This window comes from Gekko japonicus, unplaced genomic scaffold, assembly GCF_001447785.1.
Source record: "Gekko japonicus isolate JY-2015 unplaced genomic scaffold, Gekko_japonicus_V1.1 scaffold2747, whole genome shotgun sequence".
NCBI lineage: Eukaryota > Metazoa > Chordata > Lepidosauria > Squamata > Gekkonidae > Gekko > Gekko japonicus.
In genome coordinates, this window is record NW_015163170.1 from 23,986 (window position 1) to 41,364 (window position 17,379).

The following is a 17,379-nucleotide window of genomic DNA, read 5'->3' on the forward strand; positions in this document are numbered from 1 at the left end:
AGGGGGAAACGGGCCCTGCGGCCGGAGACCTCTGCCAGCGGTCAGCGGCCCTGGATTGCGGGGGATGGGGTGGGGGGAAATGGGCCCTGGGGCTGGAGGCTTTTGCCTCCCGTCGCCTGCCCAGGAGCTGGTGGGGTTGGGAGGGAAAATGGGTCCTGCGGCTGGAGGCCTCTACTGGAGTGCAGGGGTGGATGGGAGGAGAACGGACCTTCAGAAGTGGCGGCCTTTGGCGTCGGTAGTCCTCGTCGTCTGAGAGGAACAATCAAAATGGCGCCGGCTGACTCTCGCAGCAGTGGTGGTGTGGGCGGGACCGGGCTTCGGCTTCTTATTGGTCGGCAGATATGGTAAGTGGCACTCCCACCGGCCTAACACTAAAGGGGCCAAATTTAATACAGCAGTTCCCATATGCAACTGAAAATTCCAACTGCCTTGCGGGGGGGGGGAGTTTGAGGTGTGGAATGGAGTGAAGTCCAATCAGCTTCCATATGCAAATGACCTTGGAATGCTGGGCGGAACTGCACAAAGCAGCCAGTCAACCCAGCCAGCGTCTTCTGAGTGGCAGTTCTTCCGGCCAAACACTAAAGGGGCCAAATTTAGAGTGTTCAATATAGAATGTTCACTACTCAATTATATATAAGGAGAGATGTGTGGCCAGTGCATTTAACAGCACATGAACTATGTTTTAATTTATTCCTACCTTTGCTTTGTATTTTTTATCTCTGTGCCATTATGTTACTAGTTATGCCCTTACAAGTATTATGTACAGTACTATTTTGATTACTGTTTGAATTTGTAAAGCTGTTCTTATGATTTTTGTCAGTTCCCTTGCATGCGTATATACATGAGGTGGCATATAAATATTTAAAATAATCAACTACTGAGACTTTGGCACTGTAAAAGTCTGGGTTTTAAATGCTGCTTTATCATGGGAGTATCATGGGAGATAGAACTGAAATTAAGATTGGGGGGATCAGGGCTAGTTTCCTTCCTCCAAACTCTTCTGTACTTTTGTTGTCCTGCACACTAGTAATGAGCAATTCTGGAAACTGAGGGGATTATATTACAGCCCTGGATGCTAAGATTCAGCCTAGCAGGAAAAGAAGCCTGCAGAATTGTACTGTTAGCTGAATATCCTAATTGTTTGTTGTTTCATACCCGTCCATTGTTTCTGGTGAGGCCCCCCAGGGCTCTTTTTGTAGCAGGAACTCCTTTGCATATTAGGCGACACGCCCCTAATGTAGCCAATCCTCAGAGAGCTTACAGTAGCCCCTGTAAGCAGAGCTCTGTAAGCTCTTGGACGATTGGCCACATTAGGGGCGTGTTGCCTAATATGCAAATGAGTTCCTGCTACAAAAAGAGCCCTGTGGGGTTGTATACTAGTGTGAATGTATTCTTGGATTTGATTGACTACTCCCTGATAAGACTTGATGAGATTTCGAAGTGAGTCAGTAAGGAGAAGCAATTGCATTTGTGAGCTGTGAACCATTTAGTGACAGGAATTTACCTGTGTTTAGTGGCAGGAATTAGCTTCTGTGAAACCCTAGATATATGTATAGAAAGAACTATAATACTGAATGGGATTCTTTGGGCAAATGAACAAGAAATGCCTGTGACATTTTGAAATAAATATATCTGTGTGTCTCTTTCCCACTTTACAATTCAGTGTGTGTTTTCTAAAGAAAATGTGATAAACATTCCTTCAAAGAAGGGTTTTCAAAGAAAAAGTGCTGCTTGAAACCATAGCAAAATACAGAATGTTTAGCCAAGATGGTTACATTTAAGGTTGCTAGGTGTTCTGTTTTTCAAAATAACGCATGCTGTGCAACTGATCCCCATACTGCTGTGCCCTTGACTTACCCAGAGAATTGTACTTTGACAATCCTAATGACATTAGTTTAGGAGTCAAGTAAAGACTGGCTAGATGAACCATCACTTAAGTAATCTATAGAAAGTCCTGGAATCAATTCTCTTTGATTTGCAAATACGTATTTCTGCTTAAACCCTTCTTTGTTGTTTCTATTTTTAATGCCTAGATTGGCTAACACAATAATACCTTTTGGCTATTTGGCATTATAATTTACGAAACAGCCTGCAGCTTTCATCTGCATTAACTTTAAAGAAAATCCTTGCAAAATCAGAAATCAGTGGTACATCACAGTTTGTTACCCAAACTGTTGACATTTGGAGCATCCCCCATGCATGTTAAGTGCATACATATGTATTCCAGGGTAAAATTATATTAAGGGACCACTGCCTATGTATACCAGAGTCCAGAATTTGGAGTAGCACCTCACTGTGGGAATGGAGTGATTCCCAGAAATAAATATTTGGAAGATAGAATCAAAATTTAAATCTTTGTTTGGAAAAATATCCCTAAGCTAATCAGGAGGCACACAGGAGGCACTTAACACACACATGTAAATGCAAACATCTAAATACCCTAACATCTAAGCAGTTCCTAAAAGGAACAAAGAAGGGAGCCAAAATAAAACATACAAAAGCCTGTCCTGAAGAAGATGGAAGACTGGAGGGTCTGGTGGGAAGGAAAGTGAAAGAGGATGCACAGCAGTGCTGTGTGTTGGGCAATCCCTGGCAGTGATCAAGCACTAAATCTCTGGGATTTTCCCTGTGCTGAGGAACAGGGCAGAAGATGGATGGTACAAAAAACTGCTGCAAAGTACAGGGATTTCAGGGCTATATTTATATGTAAAGGTAAAGGTAAAGGTTCCCTTGCTCGAAAGCCAGTCGAATCCGACTCTAGGGTTGCGGTGCTCATCTCCGTTTCAAAGCCGAAGAGCCAGTGCTGTCCGAAGACGTTTCCGTGGTCATGTGGCCGGCATGACTAAACACCGAGGCGCACGGAACGCTGTTACCTTCCCACCGAAGTGGTCCCTCTTTATCTACTTGCAATTTCTTGCTTTCGAACTGCTAGGTTGGCAGGAGCTGGAACTAGAGACAGGAGCTCACCCTGTCTTGCGGCACCCGGGTCTTGAACCGCTGAACTACTGACCTTCCACAGCCTGCAGTTCAGCGTTTTAACCACTTGAGCCACCGCAGCTCCTATATTTATATGGGAAACATGTAAAAACTATGGTAGTCCATGGACTTCTGGACTGGAATTGAATTGGTGCCAAAAAGTTTGAACTTTATTAGCCCTTTTGGATTTAACTGCTAGGTGGGAAATTAGCAAACTAGCCCACACGAATAAGGGGAAAAAACCAGGGTATAAGTGACTGGAATGAACTGGTCATTTGCTAGAGTGGAAGGTGGACAAGATACTGGGCGTGGGTTGTGTCTGGGGGAAATGATAGGTTTCAGTTAAGTGTGATTGCAGGCTGAATCCTTCCATGCATTAGGGCTTCGTATCCAATTCAGTCATTGAGACATCACCAGAATTTGAGGTGGTGTCATGAATGATTTAATTCCTTTTAAGTAGACCCATTTAGGCTGCTTCCCTTTTGTTATGTTAGAAGTACCTTTGAGCTATATGGAATTACTAGAACTCTGGCTGGATTTACTATGTGACATATCATAAACTTTGGGGGACCCTGAACTAGGAAATAGACATGGGGCCGAATCTGAGGGTTCCCTTGGACCATATCAACTTCCACAGTTAAGTAAGGTTTATAAAAATGCAAAAGAAGCCGTCTGCTAGGGCCTTAGCATCTATATATCTAATAGCCACAGGTGGCCCCCATTTGTGGATATCTAAATCCATAGATTGGGGCCACATGAGCACTAAACAGATTTTCCTGCAACCTTAGGAGACCCCTCAGGTTTGCAGAAAAATCTGGTATCTTAAAAAAATACATTGGGGGCTTAAATCCCCCCCCAAAAATAAGGGGAGTCGTTGTGTGGTCATTGCTTAGTTCCAGCAGCCGAGCCCAGACAACAGCAGTGGCAGAGCTCAAGAGGTGCTGTGGCAGACTCTTTGAGGCCCACTGGGCTCAGCGGTGGCTGCAGCGGAGCCTGGGATCTGTGCAAGGCCCAGCAAAGCTGTGACTGCTCTGGAGCCCAGGAGCTATGGCATGCCAGGCAGTGGCTGCACCAGAGCCTGGAAGCAGCAGTGGACCAGGGGGGAAAGTGGCAGGGATGGGATTCCTCCCCCCCCCAAGTCTCGCAGGGCCACACTTGTGTTATATAGGTGGACTTGCTTCAGGATCAGTTTTTGGGTTCAAACTTCATTAGAAACTGCTGCTAAGATACACTGAAGCTATTTCTTGATAGAAAGAGGATCCAAGGAGCACAGTTTTGTAGCAGTTTGAATCTTTGCAGGCCTTTCTAGCTTCAGTGTTTTTCAAAGTGGGATAACATTTCGTAATCCATACTGCAGGGGTGTCAAACATGCGGCCTGGGTGCCGGATCAGGCCCCTGGGGGGCTTCCAATCAGGCCCACAGTGGAACTGGCCATCTCCTGCTTCCGGTTCTGCTGCTGCTGCTGCATCACAGCTTGCTTCACCAAACTCTCTTAATCACTCAGCCATTTCATGTTTTAACCTGGGTCCTAGACTCAGAACTCTGACCATGAGATTTCTGTGGTGAATGTCAATAAATCAAAAGTAGGTTTGCAGCTTACAGAGCTAATGTTTTAAGCATATTTTTATTTTAAGTAAAAAAAAACACATTGTGTTTGTGTCCTTTATAAAGTTTATATCTCCGCTACCTGGCATTACATTTTATGACACACATGGCCTGGCCCAACAAGGTCTCATTTATGTCAGATCAAGCCCTCATAACAAATGAGTTCAACACACATGGCCTGGCCCAACAAGGTCTCATTTATGTCAGATCAAGCCCTCATAACAAATGAGTTCAACACCCCTGCCATACTGTCTTAAATATATGTATCATTATTTAATGTACCTATCTTTTAATACATTATTTGTGCAGTGGAAGAAAGCAGAAGTAGGCTTTCTGCTGGAAAGTGCCAGGAATGGTGAGAGACAGAACTGTGCCTTCAAGCACTAGAGCGTTTCAACTAGGATTTTCTAAGTAGACCACAGGTGAGGAATGAACCTGTGTGGATTTCACATCTCAGGACCATCTAAAAGGTAGCTCTACCACCATCCACACAGCAACATTTTATCAGTTTGGGTAAAGAGTCCAAGAATTAATGTCTAATTGCAGGGGGGAGGGGGGGCTTAGTTTTGAAATCACCTGTGATGTATCCACTACTAAGGAGGCCTGCCCTAGACTCAGGAGATTTTAATACCTATTGACCAGTCTGAAACAACCTGTTCTCTAGCAATATGTGGTAGTAGTAGTAGTAGTAGTAGTAATAATAATAATAATAATTGGGTTTAAATGAATGTATTAACAACTTTAAAACATAAAATACAGTCATCATGAAATAAAATTATCACAAAGTACTAATAACAGTCAAACCAGATGACAATATCCACCCCTTTTTGTTGGCTGCAGTACAGTTTGCTCAGCAAGTGGGGAGGGGATGTGGGGACCATAGGAAAGAGAACAGTTCTGTAATTTGGGGATGCTTGTGAATCAAGGCCTACTGCTGGTTAAGTTGGTGGAAGCTGTGGCCAGGAGTGCCTTTTACCATCTTCTACTGGTTAGTCAGCTCCAGCCTTTCCTGGGCAGAAAATATCTGGCCACTGTAATGCATGCCCTGGTTACATCTAGATTGGATTGAAATGCACTCTGCATGGATCTGCTCTTGAACAGTGTTTGGAAACAACAGTTGGTGCAGATTGTTTCAACTAGACTGTTGAGTGAAGAGATGGCAGAGACCAGGTCGCTCCAGTCTTGGTCCATCTACACTGGCTCACAATCTGCTTGGGGGAACAATTTAAGGTGCTGGTGTTGACCTTTAAAGCCCTGTATGACTTGGGACCAGTATAACTGAAGGACCATCTGTTCTCTTATGAACCTTCCTGACCGCTTCAGTCATCTTCCAAGGCCCTGTTTCACGGGGCCCTTCCTTCTAAGATTAGGCTAGTGGGTAACCCTGGAGAGGGCCTTCTTGGTCTTGGCACCAAAACTCTGGAACTCTCTCCCTAGAGAGACTTACCTGTCCCATTCGGTTACCTTACCCCTTCTGCCAAGGGGAAAAACTTTATTTCTTCTGGTGTTCCCACACTGATCCCTTTTTTGCACCTATTTTTAATAGTCATTTTTATGTCTTTGTATGTGTAGCTTGGTTGTAGTTGTTTTAATTATGTGTTTTTGTTTAGTTTTTAAAACATGTTTTTATGTATGTTTTTAGTCTGTTGGTGGCCCTGGTGAGGCAGAAAGGCTTTGTATAAATTTTGAAAATAAGTATCAATAGTAGTATCTGCTGGAGTTGTAATAATTGTTTTCAAGCAAATGCATTTAGCAATTGAGCACTGGCAAATAGTGATTCAATGATGACCAAAGCACTAGCCAGGGCATGCACTGTCTAGGCAGATAAGTGATACAGATGTCCTGAAGAAAAACAAGGTATTGGGAAAGATGTATGATTTCAGTGCAAATAAATTATTATCAGGTTTTTCCTAGAGATTAATATTAAGTTTTGTGTTTGTGTGTGTAATACAAGATGGATCCCACGGAGCAGAATTTCAGAGGGAATTTGGGCTGCAGGGGGAGGGGGTTGGGTAAGAAAGTTGTGTTTCGTGCCCACACCTGCGCAGACACATACACACCTCATTTTAGCGTGTCCATGTGTCATCTATGCTGCCATGGTAGCGGGAGGGGTCAGATGTTTCAGTGACCTGTGTACAAAGTACTGCTGCATTCCTTCTGTGCTTCTTCACTGCTGTAACGCTTGCTTATCTATAGCCGTGCAGGTGGTGTGGTCTCTAGGAGTGAGGGAACCGTGGGAGCGCTGTCGGTTCCCAGCTTTTGGCTCTAACGGCCTGGGGCTCCCTCTCTCGCGCGCGGGAATGTGGCTAATTGGCCCAAGGAAGGGGGAGGTGCATTGTTGTTGTTGTTCAGTCGCACAGTCGAGTCCAACTCTTCGCGACCCCATGGACGAACTCTCGCCAGGCCTTCCGGTCTTCCGCCGTCCTCTGAAGTTGGCTCAACTTCATGTTCGTTGCATCGATGACACTGTCTAACCATCTCATCCTTTGCCGTCCCCATCTTCTTTGACCTTCAATCTTTCCCAGCATCAGGGTCTTTTCCAGTGAGTGCTCCCTTCTCATTTGGTGGCCAAAGTATTTGAGCTTCAGTTTCATTATCTGGCCTTCCAGGGAACAGTCAGGGTTGATTTCTTTGAGGATTGACTGATTTGTTCTTCTTGCAGTCCAAGGGACTCTCAAGAGTCTCCTCCAGCACCATAGTTCAAAAGAATCTATTCTTCGGCGCTCGGCCTTCCTTATAGTCCAACTCTCACAGCCATACATGACTACTGGGAATACCATTGCTTTGACCATGCGGACTTTTGTTGGCAGGGTGATGTCTCTACTTTTTATCATGCTGTTTAGGTTCGCCATCGCTTTCCTCCCAAGGAGCAGGCGTCTTTTAATTTCATGGCTGCAGTCACAGTCTGCGGTGATCTGGGATCCCAGGAACGTGAAGTCTGTCACTACTTCCACAGCTTCCCCTTCTATTTGCCAAGGAGTGATGGGGCCGGATGCCATGATCTTAGTTTTTTTGATGTTGAGCTTCAAGCCCACTTTTGCGCTCTCCTCTTTTACCCTGAGCAAGAGGCTCTTTAGGTCCTCTTCACTTTCTGCCATTAGAGTGGTATCGTCTGCATATCTGAGGTTGTTGATCTTTTCCCCAGCAATCTTAATTCCCGCTTGTGATTCATCCAGGCCAGCATTTCGCATGATGTACTCTGCATATATATTAAATAAGCAAGGTGACAATATACATCCTTGTCGTACTCCTTTTCCTATGCTGAACCAATCAGTTGTTCCATATCCGGTTCTAACTGTCGCTTCTTGGCCCTTATACAGGTTTCTCAAGAGACATGTGAGGTGGTCTGGTACTCCCATCTCTTTAAGGACCTGCCATAGTTTGTTGTGATCCACACAGTCAAAGGCTTTAGCATAGTCAATGAAGCAGAAGTAGATATTTTTCTGGTACTCTCTTGCTTTCTCCATAATCCAGCGAATGTTGGCAATTTGATCTCTAGTTCCTCTACCTCTTCGAAACCCAGCTTGTACTTCTGGTAGTTCTCTATCCACGTACTGTTGAAGCCTAGCTTGTAGGATCTTGAGCATGACCTTGCTAGCGTGTGATATGAGTGCAATTGTGCGATAGTTTGAACATTCCTTGGCATTGCCCTTCTTTGGGATTGGAATGTATACTGACCTTTTCCAATCCTGTGGCCACTGTTGCGTTTTCCAAATTTGCTGGCAAATGGAGTGCAGAACTTTAACAGCATCATCTTCTAAGACTTTGAATAGCTCAGCTGGAATACCATCACCTCCACTAGCTTTGTTGTTAGTAATGCTTTCTAAGGCCCATTTAACTTCACATTCCAGGATGTCTGGCTCGAGGTCAGTGATTATACCGTCGTGGTTGTCAAGGACATCGAGGTCTTTCTTGTATAGTTCTTCTGTGTATTCTTGCCATCTTTTCCTAATCTCTTCTGCTTCTGTTAGGTCCCTACCGTTTTTGTCCTTTATCATGGCCAGCTTTGCATGGAACGCTCCCTTGATTTCTCCAATTTTCTTGAAGAGATCTCTAGTCCTTCCCATTCTATTGTTTTCTTCTATTACTTTGCACTGTTCATTCAGGAAGGCCTCCTTATCTCTCCTTGCTGTTCTCTGGAAATCTGCGTTCAGTTGGGTAAATCTTTCCTTTTCGCCTTTGCCTTTCGCTTTCCTTCTTTCCTCTGCTATTTGTAAAGCCTCATCAGAAAGCGGGTCTCCGCTTGCGCGGATTCCCCCTCGGCCACGGGCGGCGAAGACGTCCTCGGGAGCGCCCCGAGGTTGCGTCCGCCATTCGCGGAAGCCAAACCGGAAGCCCGAGGCGACGCCATTCTTAACAGTGCCTTTGTTAATGCATCTATAGCTCTGCAATAAAGTATAAGCTTTCTGATAAGCGTGTACTCAGTTGTTGGCTGTGGAACCTGACATTCTGTTAAGAATCCTCATTCTCTATCTGCACGCCTCTCTCTCTCCGAGATGAATGACGACGAGGAGAAACAGGTTCCCCCTGGGGGGGATCCCGGTCCCCACCACGTCTGGGGGGGAGACTCCTTTGACCCAGGCGAAGGCACCGGTGACTACTACACCTCTGGTGACCGTCACTGGGAAGGGAACAGCCCCAAAGATGACATCAACCCATTTGTTCCTGACCCCTACGGGGCTGAGGCAGCCGCCCGGCCAGGGGTACCGACCGAGCTCCAGGTGGAGCCAATTGAACCCGGACTCCACAGCAGAGACTTATAAGCTCATGCAGGGGCCCCGGAGAGACAGCAGGTTCAACCTGGGGTTTGCCTCAGCTGGAGGTTCCCCCTCCCTACGGGACTCCCTTCGACCCACCACCAGGAGCCTGGGTGACGGAGAGGTCGAAGGCAAGGAGTGAGTGCGTGTCCCCAGATGAGGGACTGGAACTGGCCCATAGAATGGAGGTGGCAGATCGGGAGAGGCGTCAGTTGCAACGGGAGTTGGAGGAAGTCATCCACGCGATCCCACAGTTGGTGGTCCAAGCCATCTGAGCAGAGAGGAAAGCCCAACCGGTGGGACCAGTACTTCCTGCTGCCCCACCCGTGCCCAGACCGGAGGAGGTACCCATGCTGGGACCAGGGGAGGTCCCGGCTCCAGCGTCATGACCAGGTAGCCCAGGAGGCCCGGTGCTACATCGCCCGAAAGACCTGATCGAGGCCATGTTCGATGGAAACCCTGAGGAACTATCCTACTTTGTGGTTCGAGTGATGAGGTTTGTGAAAAGGTCGGGCCACCTGTTCCCGGATGACAGCAGCCGAGTGGATGTAGTGGCTGCCTGTTTACGGGGAGCCGCCGCGGCTCGGTATGTGGGATTGCACAACACCCGGGGCCCGGAGCTGGTGAATTTGGACGCTTTTATGTGGCCATTGCGTGCCCAATTTGAGGACCGGAATGCCGGGCCTAAAGCGAGAGCGTTTCTACGCACCCTGAAGCAAGGGAGGAGGTTGGTGAGAGAATACTCCTCCAAGTTTATATTGCACATGGCAAAGGTTCAAATTTGGCCAGATCCGGTGCTAGCTGAGTTGTACCGGGTAGGACTGAACCCAGAGATCCAGGAAACTGTCCTATGGGTGGTGGATCCAATCTCTTTACCGGCATGGATGCAGGAGGCGGAGAGTGCGGAGACCCGCCTGAATACCCTGTGCCTGGACATCGCAACAGCGGGAAGCAAGCCTAACCCCCGGCGCAGAAGATGAAACCAGCGAAGTTGCTGAGGCTACTCGAGAGCAACGCATGCGACAAGGGCTATGCCTAAAGTGTGGGGAGCGGGGCCATTTCGTGGCTTACTGCGGTGGAGCGGACCAAGGGAAGCAGAGCTCGAGCGATCCCGGAAAAGCACGTGTAGTGACCCTGGCCAAGAAGTTGACCGGGAAGCCGAAATTTGCCAAAGCCCTCCAGGCAAGCCCTGAGGAATTGGGAGAGGACTCCAGCGAGGAAGACCCCGAGACGGCGGGAAAAGGCCAGGTCCTGCTGTGAGAGGCGCAGAGGAGCAGGGCCCAATCCCAGAGGTGCCAAAAGTGGTGAGCAGCTTCCCCCCCCTGTTTTTCGTGACTGTGACTCTGATTAACTCAGCCCTTGGCGTGTAAGAGCACGCATTGACTCGAGGTGTGGGAGGGATCTCATCAACCCTTCCTTAGTCATGGGGCTGGACGCTGGGGTGGTGAAGCTTGATGACCCGTTGATTTTTACCCAAATGGACAGTTCCACAATGAAAGAACCATGTGAATACGAGACTGTACCTTTGCGGGTTGGGGCGGGGGATCACTGGGAAGAGCGGTTGTTCATGATCACCCCGGCCGCCAGGTTCCCGTTGGTGTTGGGGGGCCCTTGGCTGCATGGACATGATCCATACATTCTGTGGGATGAAGGGAAGGTGCACTTCATCTCACCTTGGTGTCAAGGGCACCAATGGAACCCGCAGTGGGGCCAGCAGCCAATAGTGGAAACCCCTAGAGTGTGTTTGGCTCAGGAGGAGCTGCAAACCATTCCCCCGGAGTACTGGGACTTGGCCAGGGTGTTCGAAGAGGAAGGAGCCGATGAGCTTCCACCCCATAGACACTCGGATTGCAGCACTGAAATATTACCCGGCCAAAAACTCCCCAAGGGACACATTTATGCGATGGGTCTGGCCGAGAAGGACGAACTGCGCAAATTTAATGATAAAAACCTGGCCAGAGGTTTCATCCGGCCAGCCTCCTCCCCTTTTGCGGCCCCGGTGCTCTTCCGGAAGAAAAAGGATGGGGGGTTGAGGTTGTGCATGGACTATTGGGGATTGAATGCAGTGTCTTCGACCAATGCTTATCCCGTGCCGTTGATCAAAAATTTACTGGCCGAAGCGGCAAAAGGGAAAATTTTCTCGAAGTTGGATCTTCGCGACACTTACTTTCGGGTTTGCATCAGGGAGGGGGACGAACACAAGACTGCCTTTAACACGCCCCTGGGTCAGTTTGAGTACTGTGTGATGCTGTTTGGTCTTCAGGGGGCGCCAGGGGTCTTCATGAATCTGATCAATGAGGTGTTGCACAAGCACTTGTTCAAGGGGGCGCTTGTTTACCTAGATGATATCTTGCTGTACTCCCCCGACCTACCTTCCCATGTGAAATTGGTGAGGGACGTTCTGACAACGTTGCACAAGCACAAACTGTTTGCGAAACTCTCTAAGTGCGAGTTTCACAAGACCCACATTGACTTTCTAGGATCTTGGACAAGGGCTTGGAGATGGACCTGGGGAAAGTAGGAGATGTGCTGGGCTGGGGAGTCCCTCTCACCCGGCGCCAGTTACAATCCTTCCTCGGGTTCGCGAACTTTTACAGAAATTTCCTGCCCAATTTTGCCCAGGTCAGTTTGCCCCTGACCGACTTGTTGGAAATGAAGGGGAAGGGCCCGGACGCAACCAAGCTGGGGGCAGCGTTGGCTTGGAGTCGGGAGTGCCAGGAAGCTTTCGAATGCCTCAAGACTTTGTTCACCTCAGAGCCGGTCTTAGTGCACCCTGATGAAACGAAAAAATTGATTGTTCAAACTGACACAGCCGATGTGGCCATGGGGGGGCATTCTCCAAGAAGGGTGGATGGGTTACTACACCCCTTGGCATACGTGTCAAGGAAGTTTAATGACACAGAACACGATTGGTCAGTTTGGGAGAAGGAGACGGGGCCATAAAACTCGCCTTGGCCACCTGGAGACACTGGCTGGAGGGAGCGCGAGTCCCGTTCAAGTTATGGACTGATCATAAAAACTTGGAAATGGTCAAAATGCCCCGGTGCCGAAATGCAAAACAACTCCGGTGGGCTGATTTCTTTTCCAAGTTCCAGTTCACCCTTCATCATTTTCCTGGCTCTGCGAACTCTTTGGCTGACGCCCTGTCACGCCTCCCCCAACATGACAGCCAACAGGAAATTATTTTTGTCTCAGTGTTCACGCCTTCCCACCTGGACGGGGCGGTGACAACATGTAGCCAGACTCGCCCCACTGCCCTCCCCCCTGCGTCACGGCCACCTGACACTTCCCAGTCGGACAAGCCTCGGGGGAGACTTGGCACAGCAAATTCGCCTCCGCCTTCTCGGGGGGCGACAAGCGGTAGTAGCTGCAGAAGGAGACTTCGAACTTCGGGCCGATGGCTGTTTGTACCGTGGACATAAACTGTTAGCTGATGAAACTGACGGGGGTGGAACGGGGCCTGAGCAGCGCCTATCACCCAGAGACTGACCGTCAGACAGAATGAGTTAATCAGACTTTGGAGCAGTATCTCCGTTGTTTCACAACTGTCAACAGGATGATTGGGTTGATCTGTTGCCCCTGGCTGAATTCTGTTACAACAACACTTGTTATTCCTCTACTGGACTGTCCCCATTTAAGGCTTTGTATGGTTATGACAGCCCGCCGGTGCCTTTCCTGGAAGGGGACAATGACTTGTGGGGGGATGCTGCTCAATGGTGTCAACGGTTAAAGGAGTCATGGCCGCTCCTTTGCAAGACTTTGAATGCAGCCAAGGAGGCGTACAAGAGTCAGGCTGACAAGAGAAGGGTGGAGGGATGGGCTCTGCAGCCTGGGGACTCCATCTATGTGTCTACAAAAAACATTCAGGTTTTGCGCCCTAGCTGGAAACTGGGTTGAAAATACCTTGGTCCTTTCAAGGTAAAAAGAGTAATCAATGATGTAGCTGTGGACTTAGATCTACCTAAAAACTTGAGGAAACTACATTCTGTATTTCATTTCAGCCTCCTGAAACGGGATTCTGGTTCCAGTCCTTGGCGTCCATCGAAACTGGTGCCCCCTCCTATCTTGATTGAGGGCGAGGAACATTATGAGATTTTTAAAATTTTGGACTCTAAGATTAAACATGGAAAATTGTTGTATTTGGTTGAATGCCTAGATTTCAGACCCCAGCACCTCAAGTGGGTGGAAGTAGGGGATATTCGGACCCCTCAGTTGTTGCGGAAGTTCCATAGCGACTTCCTGGAATGACCAGGAGACCTCCCTGGGTGGACGGGAGAATCTTTTTTTGAGAGGGCAGAATGTCAGCTATGCTGCCATGGTAGCAGGAGGGGTCAGATGTTTCAGTGATCTGTGTACAAAGTACTACTGCATTCCTTCTGTGCTTCTTCACTGCTGTAACACTTGCTTATCTATAGCCGTGCAGGTGGTGTGGTGTCTGGGAGTGAGGGAACCATGGGAGCACTGTCGGTTCCCAGCTTTTGGCTCTAACGGCCTGGGGCTCCTTCTCCCGCGTGTGGGAATGTGGTTAACTGGCCCAAGGAAGGGGTGTGTGCATACGAATACCCTATATCCCATTATGCTTGTAGAGGCAACGCCATTCTTAACAGTGCCTTTGTTAATGCATCTATAGCTCTTCAATAAAGTATAACCTTTCTGATAAGCGTGTACTCAGTTGTTGGCTGTGGAACCTGACACCATGTTTCTCATCTTGCTTCTTTTGCATCTCATATTAGAGTGCAAAGTTAGGCCTACTGTAATGGCCACTGATGACTGCTCTTTCTTTTTTTAATATTTGTTGTAATTCTATACATGAACTCATGATTTAATAAGTTTTTATTTTCTGCATTGAATTTTCAATATACTAATTATTCAAATGCACATAATAGTGAAGTATTTCCAGGAGATGCATGATCTTCCTGTTGCTCCTTGTTATTACTGTACATGGCATTTTGCAGAGCTGCATAAGCAACAGTTGAAGTATCTTGAGTTTTTTGTTCACCGGTATCACTACTACCTTCTCCTTCTGTGATACCCTCATTTAAGTCTCTGCTGTTTGGCCTTGCTGCCTTTGGGGAACTTGCTATTATAATTATCCAACATCTTCCATGAATGAGTTCGTCCCAGGCTCAGATGAAGAGTGTGTTGATAGCTTTTTCTACCTTTTCCAAAAGGAATACTGGTTTTCTAAGAGGGGAAACATACTTTCAAATAGCATATAATTTTCACAAAATTCAGTTTAAAATAGGGTGCACCACAATAGAATCTAGTAAACCTAGCCATACTATATGCAACTGTCATTCCTTGGTAGGGCTCAGGTTTGTGTAAAATGTATTTGTGTATATATAAAGGGTTTCTGTATCTATACAGTGAATGGAATTTGGCTATCTAGGAGCAGCCTCTCACACCTTGCTGGGTTCTGACAAGCCCCCACATGGAAGCAGAAGCTATTTCATACTTTTCTAGATCCGAGCAAGGGGAGCCAGTACAGTGGAGTGGTTTAGAGTATCACACTAGGATCTTTTTTTTTTGGTAAACAATTTTTTATTATTTTCCATACAAGTTTTACATTTAACCATTTCCAATTTTCCATTGTTCACCCATACCCATTTCCTCCCCTCCCTCCTGTGGCTTCCCGCAATGTTTCCCCCTTACCCTCCACATTACTATATATCATCAATTATATCATTTTTCTTATCATTACAGATTTAGGATAACATCATTTAACCTAATATTGATCTAAACACATTAAATTTTGTTTCACATCCCAGTTCTTCTCCAGATAAATTTTAAAGTCATTCCATTCTTCAAAAAATACCTCATCTTCTTTGCCGTTCAATTTTTTTGTAATTTTGTCCATTTCAGTCATGAACAGAACTTTTTGTATCCAATCTTCAATCTCTTGTACTTTCTCTGTTTTCCAAAATTGTGCAAACAACATTCTCGCAGTTGTTATTAAGTACCAAAGTAAAGTCTTTTTAGTCGTGTTCACTTCATCTATTTTCAAACCCAAAAGCAGAATTTCGGGTGCTTTTTTAAAAGAGCATTTCAATATTTTTTGCATTTCATTGTGGACTTTTGTCCAGAAGTCTACAGCTTTTTCACAAGTCCACCACATATGATAAAATGAGCCCTCATGACTCTTGCATTTCCAACATTTGTTTGACATATTCTGGTTCATATTTGCAATTTTCTTCGGAGTCATGTACCACCTGTACATCATTTTAAAGCAGTTCTCTCTGACATTGGTACAAGCCGATATCTTAATAGAATTTTTCCACAAATATTCCCAAGTTTCAATAGTCACCTCCCTATTCATATTTATTGCCCACTTTATCATTTGCTCTTTAACAATTTCATCTTCAGTATACCATTTCAACAACAGTTTATACATTTTAGAGATATTTTTTCCCTCTCTACTTCCCCAAATATTTTCCATTTCATTTTTTTCTTCTCTAAAACCATAATTTTTCTTATCTGATCTAAAGAGATCATAAATCTGCATATATTTCAACCATTCATATTCATACTGAATTTCATTCTGCTTTTTCATTACCCATTCTGTTCCCTCTTTTTTAATTAAGTCTCTGTATGGCAACCAATCCTTGTCTCGCTGTCTTGAGTACGATGTTAGTACTTCTACTGGCACAATCCACAATGGTCTTACATCCCTAAAATATTTTTTATATCTTATCCATACCACAAACAGTGCTTTTCTTACCAAGTGAAGTTTAAAAAAGCTATCCATTTTTATCTTATCATACCATAAATATGCATGCCAACCAAACCTACAATCTTGAATCCCCAGTGTGCCATGGAAACTCACTGGGTGGCTTTTGACCATTCACTCTCTCTCAGCCTCACCAACTTTACAGGGTTGTTTTGAGGATAAAATGGAGAAGAAGGAACTGATGTGAGCTGCTTTGAGTCCCTATTGTGGAGAAAAGCAGGGTATAAAAATCCAGAACAAATTAATATGTTCAGATTCTAACACAGGTTTCCTGTGTAGCCTTACCTATTAAATGTCTCCAGTGATGGGTGACAGAATGGCTGCTTGTTGGCTTCCGGTCTTTGGTGCTTTGAACGATGGCGGCGTCTCTGTGTTCCTCTGAGAGCCGTGTGCCATGAATCGGGGATTAGGAGGAAGTGTGATGGTGCACACTCCCCCATGAAGCCCATAGGCAATGGGCTTATAGCCAGGGGGCTTTGGAGAGCCCTACCTCTGGTTGGTAGCTGGTACAGGGGGGGCTACTCTCTGCCCTGAAGGTCCTACCCTGATTCCCAGTACTGGACTAGAAGCGACCACCGGAACAAGCATTTGGAGGTTTAGCAATTTTCTCTGCCTGGCATGATCCCAGGGGCCGTTTTAGGACCTGACTGGATCGATTCAAGGATTGATGAGTGAGTTGTCGTTGAAACGAGACACTAAAGCCTAGAAGTGAAGTCCCTCCACTACAAGCGTACAAACGAGGGGGGGAGGGGACGCCCTATCTCCTGACGTTTTAAGCAAATGCGAAAGCAAGGTGGGAGGGACTGATCAAACTGTGGCGATGGACTGTAGCAGAGAGTTTTTCTGAAAGAAAGCGAAGCGTTTAAACAGACCTTAGAGACTTTGGCATTCTTTCTCGGCTGATGTAAACATCCCCAAAAGATGGCGACGAGAGGCGAAGAGGGAGGCGGGACCAATGTTTTCTTCAGAAAGGAGACAGCGGAAAGTTAGGTTGTGACCTAACCACAGACTGTCTTTAAAGTGAATCATGGGCCCTCTGGTGGCTAAAGTGAGAAGCGATCTGGATCTGTACTAAAAGCAGCTACACTTTTAAAGGGACGGTATGTGGATCATAAAGATATATGAATGGCAAGAAGATTCTAAGTTTAGTTTTTTGTGGCTGGACTGGCAAGCTAATCGAAAAGTGGCTTCCTTGGAGTAAAGGGTTCGCTACCCTAACTTTATATGATCTGCTTGCTAAGAGAAAGATTAGAATCTCCAATGAGCATGTTGTAATTGCAACAAAAGGAAAGACTCTTTTGATCTAAGGAAGCA

At 46.4% G+C, this 17,379-nt stretch overlaps 1 protein-coding gene across 1 annotated transcript in view; it reads left to right on the plus strand.

The window, feature by feature from the left end:
* Positions 1–17,379, plus strand: part of WASF1 (WAS protein family member 1) — a 49,025-nt gene that overhangs the window by 14,470 nt on the left and 17,176 nt on the right. The window lies entirely within an intron of this gene.